This window comes from Podarcis melisellensis (assembly GCF_964234715.1).
Source record: "Podarcis melisellensis genome assembly, chromosome: 3".
NCBI lineage: Eukaryota > Metazoa > Chordata > Lepidosauria > Squamata > Lacertidae > Podarcis > Podarcis melisellensis.
In genome coordinates this window covers 56,470,972-56,487,147 of record NC_138530.1, presented here as the reverse complement: position 1 = coordinate 56,487,147, position 16,176 = coordinate 56,470,972, and the positions used below count along the sequence as shown (strand labels likewise).

Below are 16,176 nucleotides of genomic sequence, written 5' to 3'. Positions count from 1 at the left end.
TTTGGGCCTCAGCTTATCCTCATGGTTGTTGTTTTTTTAAGCATCTAGGGCTATGTGGCATGTGACCAGTCTAATAAAAATCAAAGCTATAAGGCCACAAGATCTAAGGGGAAAGTCTTTACATTGTGAGCTTAAAAAGCATAAAGGACTTAACACAAGCAGCAAGTATGGTGATTAGCCTTGTGTAATAAGGATTACATAAATAGGCACCCAGTTAAGTCAATGAAACTGAGTGGGCATAAGTGCTTCCAACATGTTTGTAAGTGTTCATGGAGCAAGATTGTACTGTTAGCCAGGAGGAAAAGAACCGTATTTGCTAATGTGAAAAGGCACGATTAATAAATCACAAAAGCTGCCATCAGTAGACAATACCTGCACATACTGAATTAAAACAACTGACAGTCACAGCAGTTCCCCACTAGCTCCAACAGACCAGCTCCGCTGTGACTAACCCTATCCTCAGTCTACACTCAGCCAGCCCCCACTTTCCTACTTGCAACCAGTCTAGAGGGTGGTAGCACTGCCTGTCACTCCCCTTCTTAGGTTCAGTGTTCATAGAACCATGGAATTGTAGAATTAGAAGGGACCCCAAGGGTTATCTAGTCCAACCCCCTGCATTGCAGAACTCTTTTGCCCAACATGGAACTCAAACCTACAACCCTGAGATTAAGAGTCTCATGCTCTACTGACTCAGCAAAGAGAAGGATGGAGACAAAGCTAGAATTATTTGGCTCCACCTATCATTGGCTCTGGGACGCAGGTGGCGCTGTGGGTTAAAGCCTCAGCGCCTAGGGCTTGCCGATCGAAAGGTCGGCGGTTCGAATCCCTGCGGCGGGGTGCGCTCCCGCTGCTCGGTCGCAGCGCCTGCCAACCTAGCAGTTCAAAAGCACCTCCGGGTGCAAGTAGATAAATAGGGACCGCTTACCAGTGGGAAGGTAAACAGTGTTTCCGTGTGCAGCTCTGGCTCGCCAGAGCAGCGATGTCACGCTGGCCACGTGACCCGGAAGTGTCTCCGGACAGCGCTGACCCCTGGCCTCTTAAGTGAGATGGGCGCACAACCCCAGAGTCTATCAAGACTGGCCCGTACGGGCAGGGGTACCTTTACCTTTACCTTTATCATTGGCTCTACTTTTATCTGTTGTTGGATTCCCTGCCTTTGGCCCCACCAATGGGCATCAGCCACCGCTAAATATGCACTCCGTGAAACATGAATGAACTTCAACTAATTCATAGTGGTTGCATGAGATAAACTGATGTTAGTAAAGAATTCAATTTATACTACTAAATGAAGAGATGAATTTGATTAATATACAGTAGATTTAAAATTTGTGCTCATATGTTAACCATATCCTCATCATAAGCTTTTTATTAAAACATCCAAGACTCTAGGCAATTCTGTTTGTATTACAACAGGGTGGTATATATACTTTCATAAATCAAAATAATAAATGAAGGTAAGACTTATATTCATTGCTCTGCCACCACCTGGGATGTGGCCCTCCAGAAAGCTGTCCAGAAGAGAATCTTGCCCTCTGACCAAACTTCCCACCCCTGAAGAAATAGATGGGATAGCAGGATTTTGCCCTTATAAAAAACGATTGGGATTTATCTTTGGGCAGTGCTCTTCAGCATCCGCTTACCAGCCAGAAATTATTCAGCTGGTCTAGTTTCCCCATCCATCTGGCTGGGAAACTACACCTGTTGAATAATTTCTGGCTGTTACACGGAGAAACCCTAATGAGTAAGTGGGGAGGAAAAACTAACAACTTTACTTGAAAAAGAGCTGCTGAGACGGGCAAAGGCTAACAGCGTAATTCCGGAAGCGAGTTACATTGCCTTCAATGGGAGGACTGAAACGCTAGTGTGACTGGGTTGGGGATGGATGTTTAAAGAAAAGAAATGCCTCTGGAAAGAAATATGGAAGCAAAAGTTGTCGGGCTAAATCAAGGGCTCGCTGCGCGTATTAACAGTGGCGGTTTTGTTTTTGTTTTACTTTCTGCGGAGCCTGCGCTTCCCTCTCCTCGTTGGCTTCGCTCCACAGCCAAGTGGTGAACTCCGCGCCCTCCCTCCTCCCTCGAGGGAAACTCCAGCTGCAGCCCCAGGAGAAGCCAGGCCTCCCTCCGCGAGGAGGGGCCGAGCCCTCGAAGGCGAGCGCCGGAGGGACGCCGGAGAGGAGTTTTCCTAGCGGCCTCGCGAGGAACTCCGGCTTGCTTCCTACGCGAGAGAGGGAGGAGGCGGTCGGGGAGGAAAGGAGGCTGAGGCGGCTGCTGCTGCTGCTGCAGTTACTGCCGCCCGCCTCTAAAGCGCGCCCACTCGGGTTCCTCAGCAGTCGCCGGAGCAGCGCACTGAGGTGGGACGAGCCGCTCGGCGCCTCCGAATGAATTAAGGAGCGGGAGCCGCTTTCCCTCCTGCTGCGCCTGGATTTAGCAGCCTCGGCTAGCCGGGCTCCGAAGCGGCAGAGTCGGGGCGACGACCCTCGCGCCTGCTCGGAGCTGCCGCCCGCCACTCCAGTAAGAGCCGCCGCTTTGTTTCACTCCCCTCTCCACGCCCCGGACTTCTCGGAGTGGGCGAGAGAGTCTGGCCAGCTTTCCTTCTTCTTCGGGCTCCCTGCCTCCTTCCCTTTAAATCTCTTTATCGCCGAAACCACCGACCGGCGGGCGGGGGGTAGCAGTGGAAGGTCGCGCGCGGATCTTCGGGCGCCACCTGATTCTCCCTCGTTCGCCCACCCCTCTCTTTTTGGTTAAATGCCCTGCGCGCGAGGTATGCTATATCATGATCGCCCCATTGTTTCCTGACTTGCGGAGACTCTGTATTGTTCCCTCGGCTGCTTTGAAAGGGGAGGAGGGCCTGGAGGGGGGCTCTGTTGGAGAAGGGGGCCGAACATGGATTTACTTGAAGAGTATAGCTGATGGGGGGGCGACTGGGGAAGCCCCTCTTTCTGTATATACCTGAGGTTCCCCCTTCTCTCCTGGGCTTTTCTCTACTGTAGAAGCCTCCGTTCCCTCCACCCTCTTCTCTCTTCTCTTTCCCCCGACAGCAACAGCATCATTCCTTCCTTTAGGTTCCCAGGAACCCTGTGGCTTATCAGCTTGGAAACAGTACATCCCGCTAAAGAGGTGAACGGTAAAAGTCAATCTGCACACGCCCATGTAAAGTGCTCTCAGGTTGCAGGCAGAAACAAAAAGCTGGGGTAGTTCAGAAAGTGCCCATAGTATCCTTATCTGTTGTTACCTGAAAAGACTTGGCAACAGACACTGTACAGCAGCAAAGGAGGAGTGTTTTTAAAGCTCTTGTAACTCTGTGTGTGTGTGTGTGTGTGAGAGAGAGAGAGAGAGAGAGAGAGAGAGAGCGCTGCTCTCCCATTACAGCATACATATTTTCCCTGCATGGAATTGCATTGGCATTGGGCTGTGTGTGTAAATTTATTTTAAACCTGCATCTCTGGCCCTAGAGGTAGCTTGTGTATGCAGTTATGTTCTGAATAATGTGGGGTTTGTTTGGTTTTTGTCCGTCTTGTATCAATCCATTGTGAAGCTTACACTTAGCTACACTGGGTGTCTGAAGTGAGCGTGCATGGCTAAATAGACAGGTGTGCATTCCTGACCTATGACTGCTTACATGGCTGTGCACATCTCACCCAGACACATCTGTATGTTGAATGTTCCATATGAAGTAGCTGTGAAGAGAAAGAACACTGGATGTTTGTAGAGTCAGATCGCTGGGCAAATGTTTTATTTTTGATAACACCTCCCTTTCTCTTTGTTCTTATTGGAACGAGCCTTTTTAAAATATATGGGTATATGCTCAGGTGGCATGGGGGAATAAATACCTGGTGGTTTGCAGCTTTGTTGGATTTCTGACATCTGAGGAGAAAGACTTGCTGCTACTTAAAACAATGCTAGCCCTCTTCTTGAAAGTAACTGCTATTCCAGGTGGCATGTAGACAGATTCTCTGATTTCTTTCTGTTAAGCATGCAGCCAGTGGAAACTTCTCAATAAAAGTGTTTCACTTCTAGTTAAGGGATTTCTCCATACACACTAGAGGATTGTTAGAATAAACTCCACTCAGTTGGTTATTATATCTTCTGATGAACAACACCCATTAATTTGTCTAGACTGCATAAGCTGTTTTCTTCCTCTTGTAACAATTGCTCCTGTTTTTTTCTTTTTCTTAAAAATCTGTTTTATGTGGTATGTGTTCTATACAGAACTCATTTACTTTTTCATAGGACTTGCTATGTGATGTGAGCTATGGACAGTTAATTTGGGAGGGCGCTTTCTTTTGATGACGAAATCACGTAGGAATCCTATTCAGTAGCATATTACAAATACAGTGGTACCTCAGGTTACATACGCTTCAGGTTACGGACTCCGCTAACCCAGAAATAGTGCTTCAGGTTAAGAACTTTGCTTCAGGATGAGAACAGAAATCGTGCTATGGCGGTGCGGCAGGAGGCCCCATTAGCTAAAGTGGTGCTTCAGGTTAAGAACAGTTTCAGGTTAAGAACGGACCTCAGGAACGAATTAAGTACTTAACCTGAGGTACCACTGTAGTCATCTTTGTAACATCTTTGACTCCATAAAAGTGACATCTTGGTTGCGATATTTGTTGTTGCTCTAAAACTGCATCTAAACTTGGTGTTATTGCTCATCTGAAAATGTACGGAAAGTTAATGAAGTGGTTTATCAGTCACTAGTTTATTTAACTAGATCTTCCACCTTCACAACTGGCTCTCTTGGTTCAGTTTGTACTAGGTCATGTGTTCACTAGGATTGCAAACTTTTTAATGAGACAAGCTCTTGAGCTTTTAAACATTAAATGAAGATGCGGAATCGAAATAGCTTTTTTTTTTGTCCTAGAGCTTCACAGATGAGAAAAGCAGATTACGTTGAATTTTTGAGTTTCAAACTGCAGTGGGGATGATATGCTCAGTGGGAGCTAGGAGAGGAGAGGTGTTTTTTAAAAAAGAGAGATTTTGACATGTATCAATGCAGTGCTAAGTAAGCATCCCATCAGTGCAAGGGTAACTTCTTGTGCAACAGGATCCCCCCCCCATCTTCTCCCTCCCTAAATCTGCTCTGGAAGTTAAAGGGGAAGCCCAAAACAGATTTGAAGGGTGCATGGGGGGTGGAGAGGCAAGAAAATCCCCCTGCAGAAGTGGACATCCTTGCACTAATAAGATGCTTACTTTGCATTGCATTGGATCAAAGCCATCGTGTTTTTAGTGAAGTCAATTCTTAGGAAGAGTTATACCAAGAGAGCAAAGTAAGACCATTGGTTCTGTCTTCCCTTGAATTGTGCTGCATTTCAACACTCATAGTTTTATATAGCAGTTCCTGAAACCTGGTACACTTTACAAGTTTTACCTCTCTCATTCTCACAGAACTGTGATACATGTAGATGTCAGTGCTATTCTGTCTCATATAGAGCTACAGGTGGTTTGGGATGCCATGCTGAAGCATGGAAAATGGGAGTCATGAACACACCCACCTTTTGTCCTTCTGGTGAATGCTTATAGGAGGGGTGGTACATGCAAGGCATTGTGTGATACATGGTGCCTACATGCATGACGGCTATGCATCTTAGTGTGGAGATGATGTGCTACTGTGCTGAGCAAGTGCAGTTCAGTATTTAAGTGGGCAAGCAGGAAGGTGGTTGACCTTTGGTACACCTTATGAACTCATTCTGCATCCTTAGACAAACCACTATCTCAGTGTTGGCTCATAATCGTAGTCTAGAAACACCTGGAGGGCTACAGGTTGCCCATACCAAACTGAAAATAAGATACAGCAGCAAAGTACAGCTTGATCTGGGATTCCACTTATTATTTAGAGTTCCACTGAGGTCTGCAGTAACCATAGTTTGCTTGTTTCGGACACAACAGCAAACTATAGTTATGTGAATCAGGAAATGACAGGCAGAATTGGAGTGTACAGGGGAAAGTTGGGAGGAGGAGAGTACACAGGTACAAAGTTTCTTTATGATGAACAATAATGGTTTGGCTTTGATATCTGAACTGGATTAACTTATATGGCTTGTTTTTATCTGAAAAAATTATATTCTGCTAAGTGGTACCTAGAAGATGATGAGCAATTTGGAAAAATGGTATTAATTGTCAAGTGTTCGATATGTCCTTTTAAGTTGCGTTTTTCTAAAAATATTTTTCTGAATCACATAGAACAAAAGTCATTTACCCTTTGGATTATGTCAGAGGCATGACTTGCTTTTTTATCCGGTTTCCTAGCATTAACATTCAAGGCTATTGTGTGACACATGATACTTTTCATGCTATCTCCTACTGAGCTCATAGCAAAGGTGTGATTATAATCTAAGTCTCTCAGGCTACTGACTGTAGCCAATGGATAACATTGTCTCTTCCCACTCACTCCTCATAGCAAAAATGGTATAAATAATTCCTAGTGATGGTCTTGTATACAAACAGCACAATCAGAACGTCTGTTGGATGACAGTTGAGGCACTTAACACAGTCATATAGATACAAATGAGATGACAAAGTATACATACATTTGTAGAAAAAAAAATTAAACTCTAAGCCCTACAGTCAGAAGCTGGAAAGACTAAAGAATTGAGGTGATGATGGAGTGATGCCAACAGATTTCAGTTTAGTTGGCTGAGGTGCTTTTGTTGGAGGCTAAAGCTGTAATTCTAAACTCACTAACCTGGGAGTAAGCCCCATTAAGTTCAATGGAGTTTACTTCCAAATAGGCATGTACAGGATTGCATAGTAAATAATCCTATCTGTGAAGCACAAATTATAAAATGTGGAACTGGAGACCAATAAACCCTCATTCCTGGGTTTCAGCTCATTTTGAATGCAGTGGTACCTCAGGTTACAAACACTTCGGGTTACAGACTCCGCTAACCCGGAAGTAGTACCTTGGGTTAAGAACTTTACCTCAGGATGAGAACAGAAACTGTGTGCCGGCGGCGCAGCGGCAGCAGGAGGCCCCATTAGCTAAGGTGGTACCTCAGGTTAAGAATGGACTACCGAAATGAATTAAGTTTGTAACCAGAGGTGCCAGAGGTATTATTTACAGCATTTCTATTCTGCCATTTAACAAAAAGTATAGTTGAAAGAATGGGAAGAACCAGAGATCTGTTCAAGAAAATTGGAGATATGAAAGGAACATTTTGTTCAAAGATTACCATAATAAAGGACAAAAGTGGTAAGGACCTAACAGAAGCAGAAGACATCAAGAAGAGGTGGCAAGAATACACAGAGGAATTATACCAGAAAGATATGGATGTCTCGTACACCCCAGGTAGTGTGGTTGCTAACCTTGAGCCAGACATCCTGGAGAGAGAAGTCAAATGGGCCTTAGAAAGCACTGCAAATAACAAGGCCAGTGGAAGTGATGGTATTCTAGCTGAACTACTTAAAATTGTAAAAGATGATGCTGTTAAGGTGCTACACTCAATATGCCAGCAAGTTTGGAAAACTCAGCAGTGGCCAGAGGACTGGAGATGATCAGTCTACATCCCAATCCCAAAGAAGGGCAGTGCTAAAGAATGCTCCAACTACTGCACAATTGCGCTCATTTCACATGCTAGCAAAGTTATGCTTAAAATTCTACAAGACAGGCTCAAGCAGTATGTGGACTGAGAACTCCCAGAAGTGCAAGCTGGATTTAGAAGAGGCAGAGGAACCAGAGACCAAATTGCAAACATGTGCTGGATTATGGAGAAAGCTAGAGAGTTCCAGAAAGACATCTACTTCTGCTTCATCGACTATGCAAAAGCCTTTGACTGTGTCGACCACAGCAAACTATGGCAAGCTCTTAAAGAAATGGGAGTGCCTGGTCACCTCATCTGTCTCCTGAGAAATCTCTATGTGGGATAAGAAGCTACAGTTAGAACTGGATATGGAACAACTGATTGGTTCAAAATTGGGAAAGGGGTATGACAAGGCTGTATTTTGTCTCCCTGTTTATTTAACTTATATGCAGAATTCATCATGCGAAAGGCTGGGCTGGATGAATCCCTAGCCGGAATTAAGATTGCTGGAAGAAATATCAACAACCTCAGATATGCAGATGACACAACCTTGATGGCAGAAAGTGAGGAGGAATTAAAGAACCTTTTATTGAGGGTGAAAGAGGAGAGCGCAAAATATGGTCTGAAGCTCAACATCAAAAAATGAAGATCATGGCCACTGGTCCCATCACCTCCTGGCAAATAGAAGGGGAAGAAATGGAGGCAGTGAGAGATTTTACTTTCTTGGGCTTCATGATCACTGCAGATGGTGACAGCAGCCACAAAATTAAGAGACACCTGCTTCTTGGGAGGAAAGCAATGACAAACCTAGACACCATCTTAAAAAGTAGAGACATCACCTTGCCAACAAAGGTCCGTATAGTAAAAGCTATGGTTTTCCCAGTAGTGATGTATGGAAGTGAGAGCTGGACCATAAAGAAGGCTGATCGCTGAAGAATTGATGCTTTTGAATTATGGTGCTGGAGGAGACTCTTGAGAGTCCCATGGACTGCAAGAAGATCAAACCTATCCATTCTTAAGGAAATCAGTCCTGAGTCCTCACTGGAAGGACAGATCCTGAAGCTGAGACTCCAGTACTTTGGCCACCTCATGAGAAGAGAAGACTCCCTGGAAAAGACCCTGATGTTGGGAAAGAAGGAGGGCACAAGGAGAAGGGGACGACAGAGGACGAGATGGTTGGATAGTGTCTTCGAAGCTACAAACATGAGTCTGACCAAACTGTGGGAGGCAGTGGAAGACAGAAGTGCGTGGCGTGCTCTGGTCCATGGGGTCACGAAGAGTCGGACATGACTAAACGACTAAACAACAACAACAAATAGTTGAAACTATAGAGGGTAAAAAGTAGAACTAAGAAATAAAATAAAGCTCAGTTAAAACAGTGTTAGACTAAAACCATCAACAGTGCTATATGAGGATCTGGCCTCAGGTACCAGGCCTGTTGGCAGACCAACTCTTTGTTACAAATATGTCTCCAAATGTGACATGAAGGCTGGCAACATTAACGCCACCAAATGGGGGGGGGGGCAGATGACCTCAGTGCCTAGAGACAGCAGTGACCAGAAGAGGAATGGCCACTGGGAGGAAGCCAGAAAGAAGAAATGCCGTGGTACACCTGCATCAGCACAACCGGACACCTTCATCTGCCTCAGCTGCAACAAAACATGTCTCTCCCATGTTGGACTCGACAGCCAACCACAGGCACTGTGACTCTCCAGCAGTTTGACTTTACCCTCAAATGTGCAGTCCTCCATTGTTTCCTGAGATAGATGGACAGCAGCTCAACTCAATATTTGCAAAGGATTGGAGTGTTAGTTGCTTTCCCATTGACTACTCACAGTTATCCCTCTGCCTGCAGCTTCCATTCCCTTCCCAGCACTGTCCCAATCCCAGGATTATTTTTTGGTGAAAACACAAGGCACTGCAGAGGGGACTTGGAATTGGAAGCAGGAAAGCCCCATTCCTCAGCTATGAACTCTGTTCCATTAGTGGAAGTTAAGATTCAAACGGATGTCTTTCAGTAGCAATAGAGGCCCAGTTGCTCTACTCAGCTTTTCCCGTGAATGCTGTTTTGCTCAGTTTTTATAATAATAATAAACAGAAATATATATTTATAAATGTGATCAAAATAATAATTGAAAAGATAACATTTTAGAATAAAATAGCAGTGTTAGAAGAAGTCTTCATCTAATGCCTTCCTTCCTTTTTCAGAGCGAACAGCCTTTACTGATTAAGGCTTGTGGTTCAAATTTCCACAACTGCTTGTGGTCCTGGCCTCTAGCTAAATTTATAATGGAATCCTGTTTGCTTGTAGTAAAGCTAAATCTGGAAATAGCAGCTATGGGATATATAAGTAATTGTGTTTGGAAAGGCGAAGTATAGGGCTGCCTTTAAACTTTACAATTTACATTTTAATTTTTTTTCCTGACACCCAGTAGTCCTAAATTAATATGGCACCATATGTTCAGTTAGCTTGACTGGTAAAGAAGTACTAGAATATTTTTTACATTGTATGTGTCTTTCTGCGTGTGAATTATATATATTCATATACTATGCCAGCATCTACACATAGCACAAATATTTGTTCTTATGGATGTCTAAACAGATTTTGAAAGCTGGAAGTCTGCATGGAAAATTTAATCTTTGTCTTAGGAGCCAATTCATACAACCACAGTCTGAGTTTATTTTGAGTAACTCCCTTGTTGCCAGCTGAGATTTGAAATGTGAAGGCAGTGAGGCAGCTGTCATGGTGCACTACCTTAAGCATGAATGCCGATTTAACGATAGGATGGCTCCTTTAATCATAATTCACCAAAGAAGCACGATAAGCCAATTATAACCCTAAAACGTGGTTATATGTATTGTCCCTGTGGCCTGATCTTGATACAGTCGGAAAAGGAAAACCGTACTGTAATGGTTATATGGGGTTGCTCGTGCGTAAGTTGCCACCACTCCTGGCTAGGTGGCCTGGTTAAACCTTTCCTGGCTGGATAGCCCCTCACTTTGTGGCTGTTCAGTCGCTGGCAGAATCCGACAGTGGGCGTTTCTTAAACCTTTTCCAACATAAAAGTTGTTTGACGCCCAGTCTCCTCCTACTCTCCCTGCGTGGAAGTCTTCTGCGCTGGGAGGGCGTGGGTAGCGGAGGACCTGTGCTCTCCCTGCTGGTGTCCAGTGAAGAGTCTCTGAGCCTGCTCTCTGCTTCCCCCATTGGCCCCCCTCCATCCCTGGTGTTGCGCTGATTTTCTTCCCCAACAGGAGACCTGCCTCTCTCCCTACTTCGCCCCTCTCCAGCATCGTTGTGGAGCCTCGCCTCCTCCTCTCGTTCCGATGGCAGTTCCCTGACACGTACAGTCCATCTGGAGTGATGCCACATTGGAGTATGATTGGGAATATACGAATGAATATTCCTTGCAAAAGTAGCATACTAGGAAACAAATCTAGTTTACCTTCTTCAGATGTGTTAGTTTACTGTACATTGCTATTTATGTGATGGAATAGTCACGCACAAGTGATTCCACAATTCGGATTTTGGTGGTATAGTCCTTGGAAGGCTATGCCATGCACCTTTTCTGAATGTGTATGCAGTAAGCTAGGGTTGCCATATTTCAAACAGTGAAAACCCAGAGAGAAAAGTTGCATATTCACAAAAAAGAGAGAGGTTTTTGAACTATCGCTAAGAAAATTCACCAAAAATGACATTGGCAGCATGGGTTGTCATATGTCCAGATTTTCCTGGTCATTTTTACAACTTCTGCTTCCAACTGCAGTATTCCAGATATGTCCGGGAAATTATGGACGTATGGCAACCCTAAGTAAGCCCATAACTTATGTGCATTTAACTTGATGTGTGTGGCAATAAAAAAAAAATTAAAAGGGGGGCAGGGTCTCAGGAAAAATGACTTTGGAAATCCCACTCTCCATTGAGCCCAATGGGTTTTGACTGTATACAATTTTGGCTTCAGGTGCCATCCCCAGAACATAACCCTCACATAGGTTGCAGGCCTGCCATATCCATTTGAAGCCTCTGACTTCAGGCAGGAGATTCACTTTGAATCTTCAGGAGAGCCATATAGTATTTTAGAACTATTAAGTTAAAAGTTTAATTCTGATCACTTACCTTTGAAGGCATATGAAAAACGCAGGTTCTGAGATGGATAGGTTGGTTCTCTGTCAATATTGCTAGCATCTTTACACTCATAATTGTATTTTTCTGTTGTGCAGACTGCTTTGAAGTCAACAAGACATATATATAAAGTAATTTAATACATGGCTGTTGCACATGGTTCTGTTTATTTTAATGATGCTTCCAGAGAATCTCAGCCAGACACTGCTGGAAGAAAGTTGGCTTTACTATTTTCTTTCGCTTAGCATGGAGGAACCCTGCTTTTATCTGAGAAGCCCTGACCTGAAAGTTCTAAATAAAACTAAAAATGCATGACATCTCCCTACATGCAGAAGTGGTTTTCAGTATGTGCAACCTGCTAAGTTTTATTGGGCCTTGTGGAGGTTTCCTGAATGCTTTCCAAAAATGGAATTGGGCAAGGGAATTATGGTTTTTGTGGAATCATGACCTATGAAGCTGACTTTTATAGTGAGTCCAAACTCAAGCAGCCACTAGGTCCAATGGAGGACATTTTCTGCCTGGTGCCTAAATATATGTAATGAAGATGCCAGGCAGACCTCCCTTGGGAAAGCCTTCCACAAGTGGAGAACCAGCACAGAAAAGCCTGCTCTCATGTTGCTGCCCTCCAGACCTCTCGTGGAGGAGGCACACGTAGAAGAGTGTTGGATGATGATCACAGGGTCTTGAGGTGGTTCATATGGAGAGTTGTAGTCCTTGGAGTACTACAGCTGTGAGCAGGTTGAGGCTTTATAGATCAAACACAGCACTTTGAATTGGGCCCAGAAACTAATTGGCAGCCAGTGCAATTGGGCCAGGATTGCCACCACATGCTCAAATCATCGCAACCTGGCCACTGAATTCTGCACCAGCTGAAGTTTCTGAACCATCTTAAGAGGCAGCTCCCACATACAGTGCATTGCAGTAATCTAACCTAGAGGTTACCAGAGGATAGACAACAGAAGTTATGCTATCCCTATCCTGATAGGGGCGCAACTGGGCCACCAGCCAAAAGTAATGGAAAGCACTCTGTGCCACCAAGGTGCCACCTGAGCTTCAAGTAACAGCAATGGATCCAGAAGTGCCTTCAAGCTGTGCACCACCCTCTCCTTCAGAGGGAGTGTAACTCCATTAAAGCAGGCAACCTCCCATCCATCTGGTTTAGCGAACTACCCTAAGGTGGAGGATTGAGCTTCAGTTCATTGGCTCTCATCCAGTCCATTACTGAGGCAAGACAATGGTCCAGTACATCCACGTCAACACCTGCATATGTAAAGGAGAAGTAGAGCTGTGTGTCCTCAACAAATTGCTGACCATGGACTCCAAAACTCTGGATGAACTCAGAGGTTTCATGTAGATGTTAAATAACATGAGGAATAAAATCGAATGCTGAGGAACCCCACATTGAAGGTTCCATGGGGCCAAAGAACACTCCCTAAGCATCACCTTCTGGAAATGACCACCCAAGTAAAGTAGAATCACCACAAAGTGCTTCTACCCACCCCTAACCTGGGAAATCCTAGTGTCCCGTTGTAAGCAAAAGCAATATACTTTGCCTTTTGAGCCATGCTTCTCTGGCTTGCTGCAGGGAAAAAGTCATTAATGGAAACCGTTGATAGCTATACCATTAATGGCTGCCATTTTCAAGTAATTCTTATTGCAAATGAATGTAGCTGTATCTTTTGGATATGTCCCTATTTGCCAATTTTAATTCATGACAAAAGCTTCAGTGAATGCATATTTTATTGGTAAACGGGAAGATGATGTTGTACTTCAGAGCTCATTACAGGCTTGCTTCAATTGTTCAATCGAAACCAAATGTTGAAACAGTTTTATATTGGTATACTATAGCCAGAAACTAGATCGGAATGCTGATTTGATATACTGACATCACATCTGTTAGGAGAGGTTTCGGATTCAGGAAGATATTGTAAATTGGCTAGGATTCAGAAAACATATGATGGTTTTTTGGGAGGTCTTGGCTTGATTACTTTTTAGGTCATGAAGGGAGGAAATTATGGCAGTCTGGGATTGAATGACTTCTGATGAAGTTTTTAAAAAATGTACATTCCTTTTGGCAAACATGAAATGTACAGTCCACAGTTTTGGCCCTCATTGCCACAATAGGAGGAGTGCAACATATGCCTTTGATTGAGGATGCGTTAGTGTGAACTCTGTCTTGTGCTTCAACTTGAACTTGCTGTTGGCGTCATGAACACATCCCATTGTTGTAAGCCCCGTTCTTTTCAGTGGGACCTTTAACTCTGGGTCATCTTGGGAACTGGGCTGCTGAACCTTTTGAACACCCTTTTCTTTAGGAAGTAACATGGTTGCTGGCAGCCAAGAAATAAAAGATTTGAATTGCCACATGTTTGACAGTAGAATTTATTTTTTCACATCTCTGGTTCTTTGCGAGTGAAGCATGAGATGCCAAAAGTTCTGCATTGACTACTTGGGACATTACCAGATAACCATTTGCCAACTTATATTTTAAACAGCTCTGTCTCTTGTGTTTAAATTTATTTTTTGTTTATAAGTTCTTTTTTTAAAAAAAGACATCTAGACACTGGTATTGGGCTTCTCTTCCACTTTAAATTCTAGTATTGATCTTCAGCTCCCAGATAATACACACTGCCAGTTCCTGTGATTTCAGATTGACTAATGCCTTTTGGGTAAGTATAGAGCTTACAATTCCAAATTGTAAATGTGAATTATGCTACATGAGTATGCTACATTCTCAGTGGCAGCAAAGCTCATGGAGAAAAGCTGAGGCACAGACGGCCCATTCCATTCAAGGAGGCACCTTGGAGAAGGGAATTTCTAAAGGTCTCAGAAAGTTTTCCTGCTTATTGCAAAAAAGGAAGGAGGACTGTGCATAGATAACTTGCTTGTGTACTTCCCAGAGGCATGGGACCATTGGTGCTGGGTTCACCTTATGCTCTCTTTCTTTCCTGAAGAATTGTCCTTCTTCACTAGATACATGTACAGAGAGTTTTTCCCCCATGTATGAGATTAGAAGTATAAATACTCCAGAAAGTCTTAATAGTGTGTTTCATTGAAATTCTCCCATGGCTTGCTTTTGCTGTAGCGTTGATGGTTTTGGCTAGGTCTTTTTTTTAAAAGAAGTATGAAAGGATGTGTTGTTGCTAGGTGCTGTATAGCTTTCTGGTGAGAGGAAAGAAGAAATACCTAAATACTGTAATTTACTGTTTCCTTCAAAAGAGGAGAATATTTCATGTCATTGGGTGTTTTGAAACCACTTTCCCCCCCACCTTTTTATGGTTTGGGAAGAAGCAAACCATATACAGTGAAAGATCAGTAGAGGCTGTTTATTCTGACAAAGGAATGGCCATGTGGGAATACCTTCCTGGTTTGAAAACCTAGTGATGTGTAGGAAGCCTTTGTAATGTTCCCATCTAGTAAAATGCCTGCAGTATTTTGCCATGCAGGAAATCAATTGCAGCTGGATGCACAAAGTTTCCACTCCAAGTATATGAACACACCTTTTAGTGTTCTACTAAAAACGTTTTTTCTTTATCCAGGGCCTTACCTTGAAAAGTGACTTGGAAGACTGGGGGGGGGGGACACTAGAGTCTTGTTTCTTAAAAGTTGCTGCCTTTGAAAGAAACTATGTTATTTTGGCAATGTGGTATATGGGGTTCAAAATGCATGTGAAGCCTTTCTTTTAAAGGCAGCCCTTTGTGACTAATGAGGACCTCTATATCTACATCTCTCTTGGGATCCTAGTTCAAGTACTGATGCTTCCTGTAGATACTGTGGCCCTAGGAAACAGCTAAATGCAGGAAATAACCATCTCAATGCATTAGGTTGGGCATGTTCAGGCTTTGGGTCTACTTTTTTTTGTACTAGAATCAGTCAGAGCCAAGTGACAAACACTGTGGCTCAGGGACAAATCAAATTCATATTCATATTTACAAGAGTCCCCCTTCTCCTCGGTATTAAATCCCATGAAGCACCACTTTAGCTAATGGGGCCTCCCGCTTCTGCCGCACCGCCACCACACTATTTCTGTTCTCATCCTGAAGCAAAGTTCTTAACCCAAGGTACTATTTCTGGGTTAGCGGAGTCTGTAACCTGAAGCATCTGTAACCTGAAGCGTATGTAACCCGAGGTACCACTGTATAGCAGCATTTCTAGGGAAGCACCTACATTCCATCTTAATCTGTCCTTCATATGACCTTCTTACAGCTATTCCAGTGGAAGACATATGGGCATAAATTGCCTCTTTCCCTCTTATTAGCTGTTCTTACAGTTGGAACCTGTTCTTCAGCAGAAGCTGTAACCAGTGTTAGAAACTGGGACAGAAAAGCTAGGAGCCAAGTGGCTCCTGGGATCTGGATTGTAGGTGCCAAAACAGAATGTCTAGCCACCATTTGTGTGTGCGGGGGGTCATCACTTTTTATTTATTATTTTGATAAGCATGAATTAATATGCAATTTACATTAGAGACACATTTTCCCCCAGAAATTGTTAATACATGTTTAATTTGGTGTTTATAATAAAAATATTGGTATCATACTTC

General features: G+C 43.7%; 1 protein-coding gene across 2 annotated transcripts in view; it reads left to right on the top strand.

The window, feature by feature from the left end:
- Positions 1-2,255: 2,255 nt before the first annotated feature.
- Positions 2,256-16,176, top strand: part of PLEKHG1 (pleckstrin homology and RhoGEF domain containing G1) — a 101,891-nt gene continuing 87,970 nt past the window's right edge. The window contains exon 1 of one of the 2 annotated variants that reach the window (XM_081905122.1): positions 2,256-2,510. The gene's annotated coding sequence lies outside the window, so the exon portion shown is untranslated. Of the gene's footprint in view, positions 2,511-3,105; positions 3,124-16,176 lie in introns of those variants that run through there. The other variant, XM_081905123.1, reaches the window with a different exon arrangement.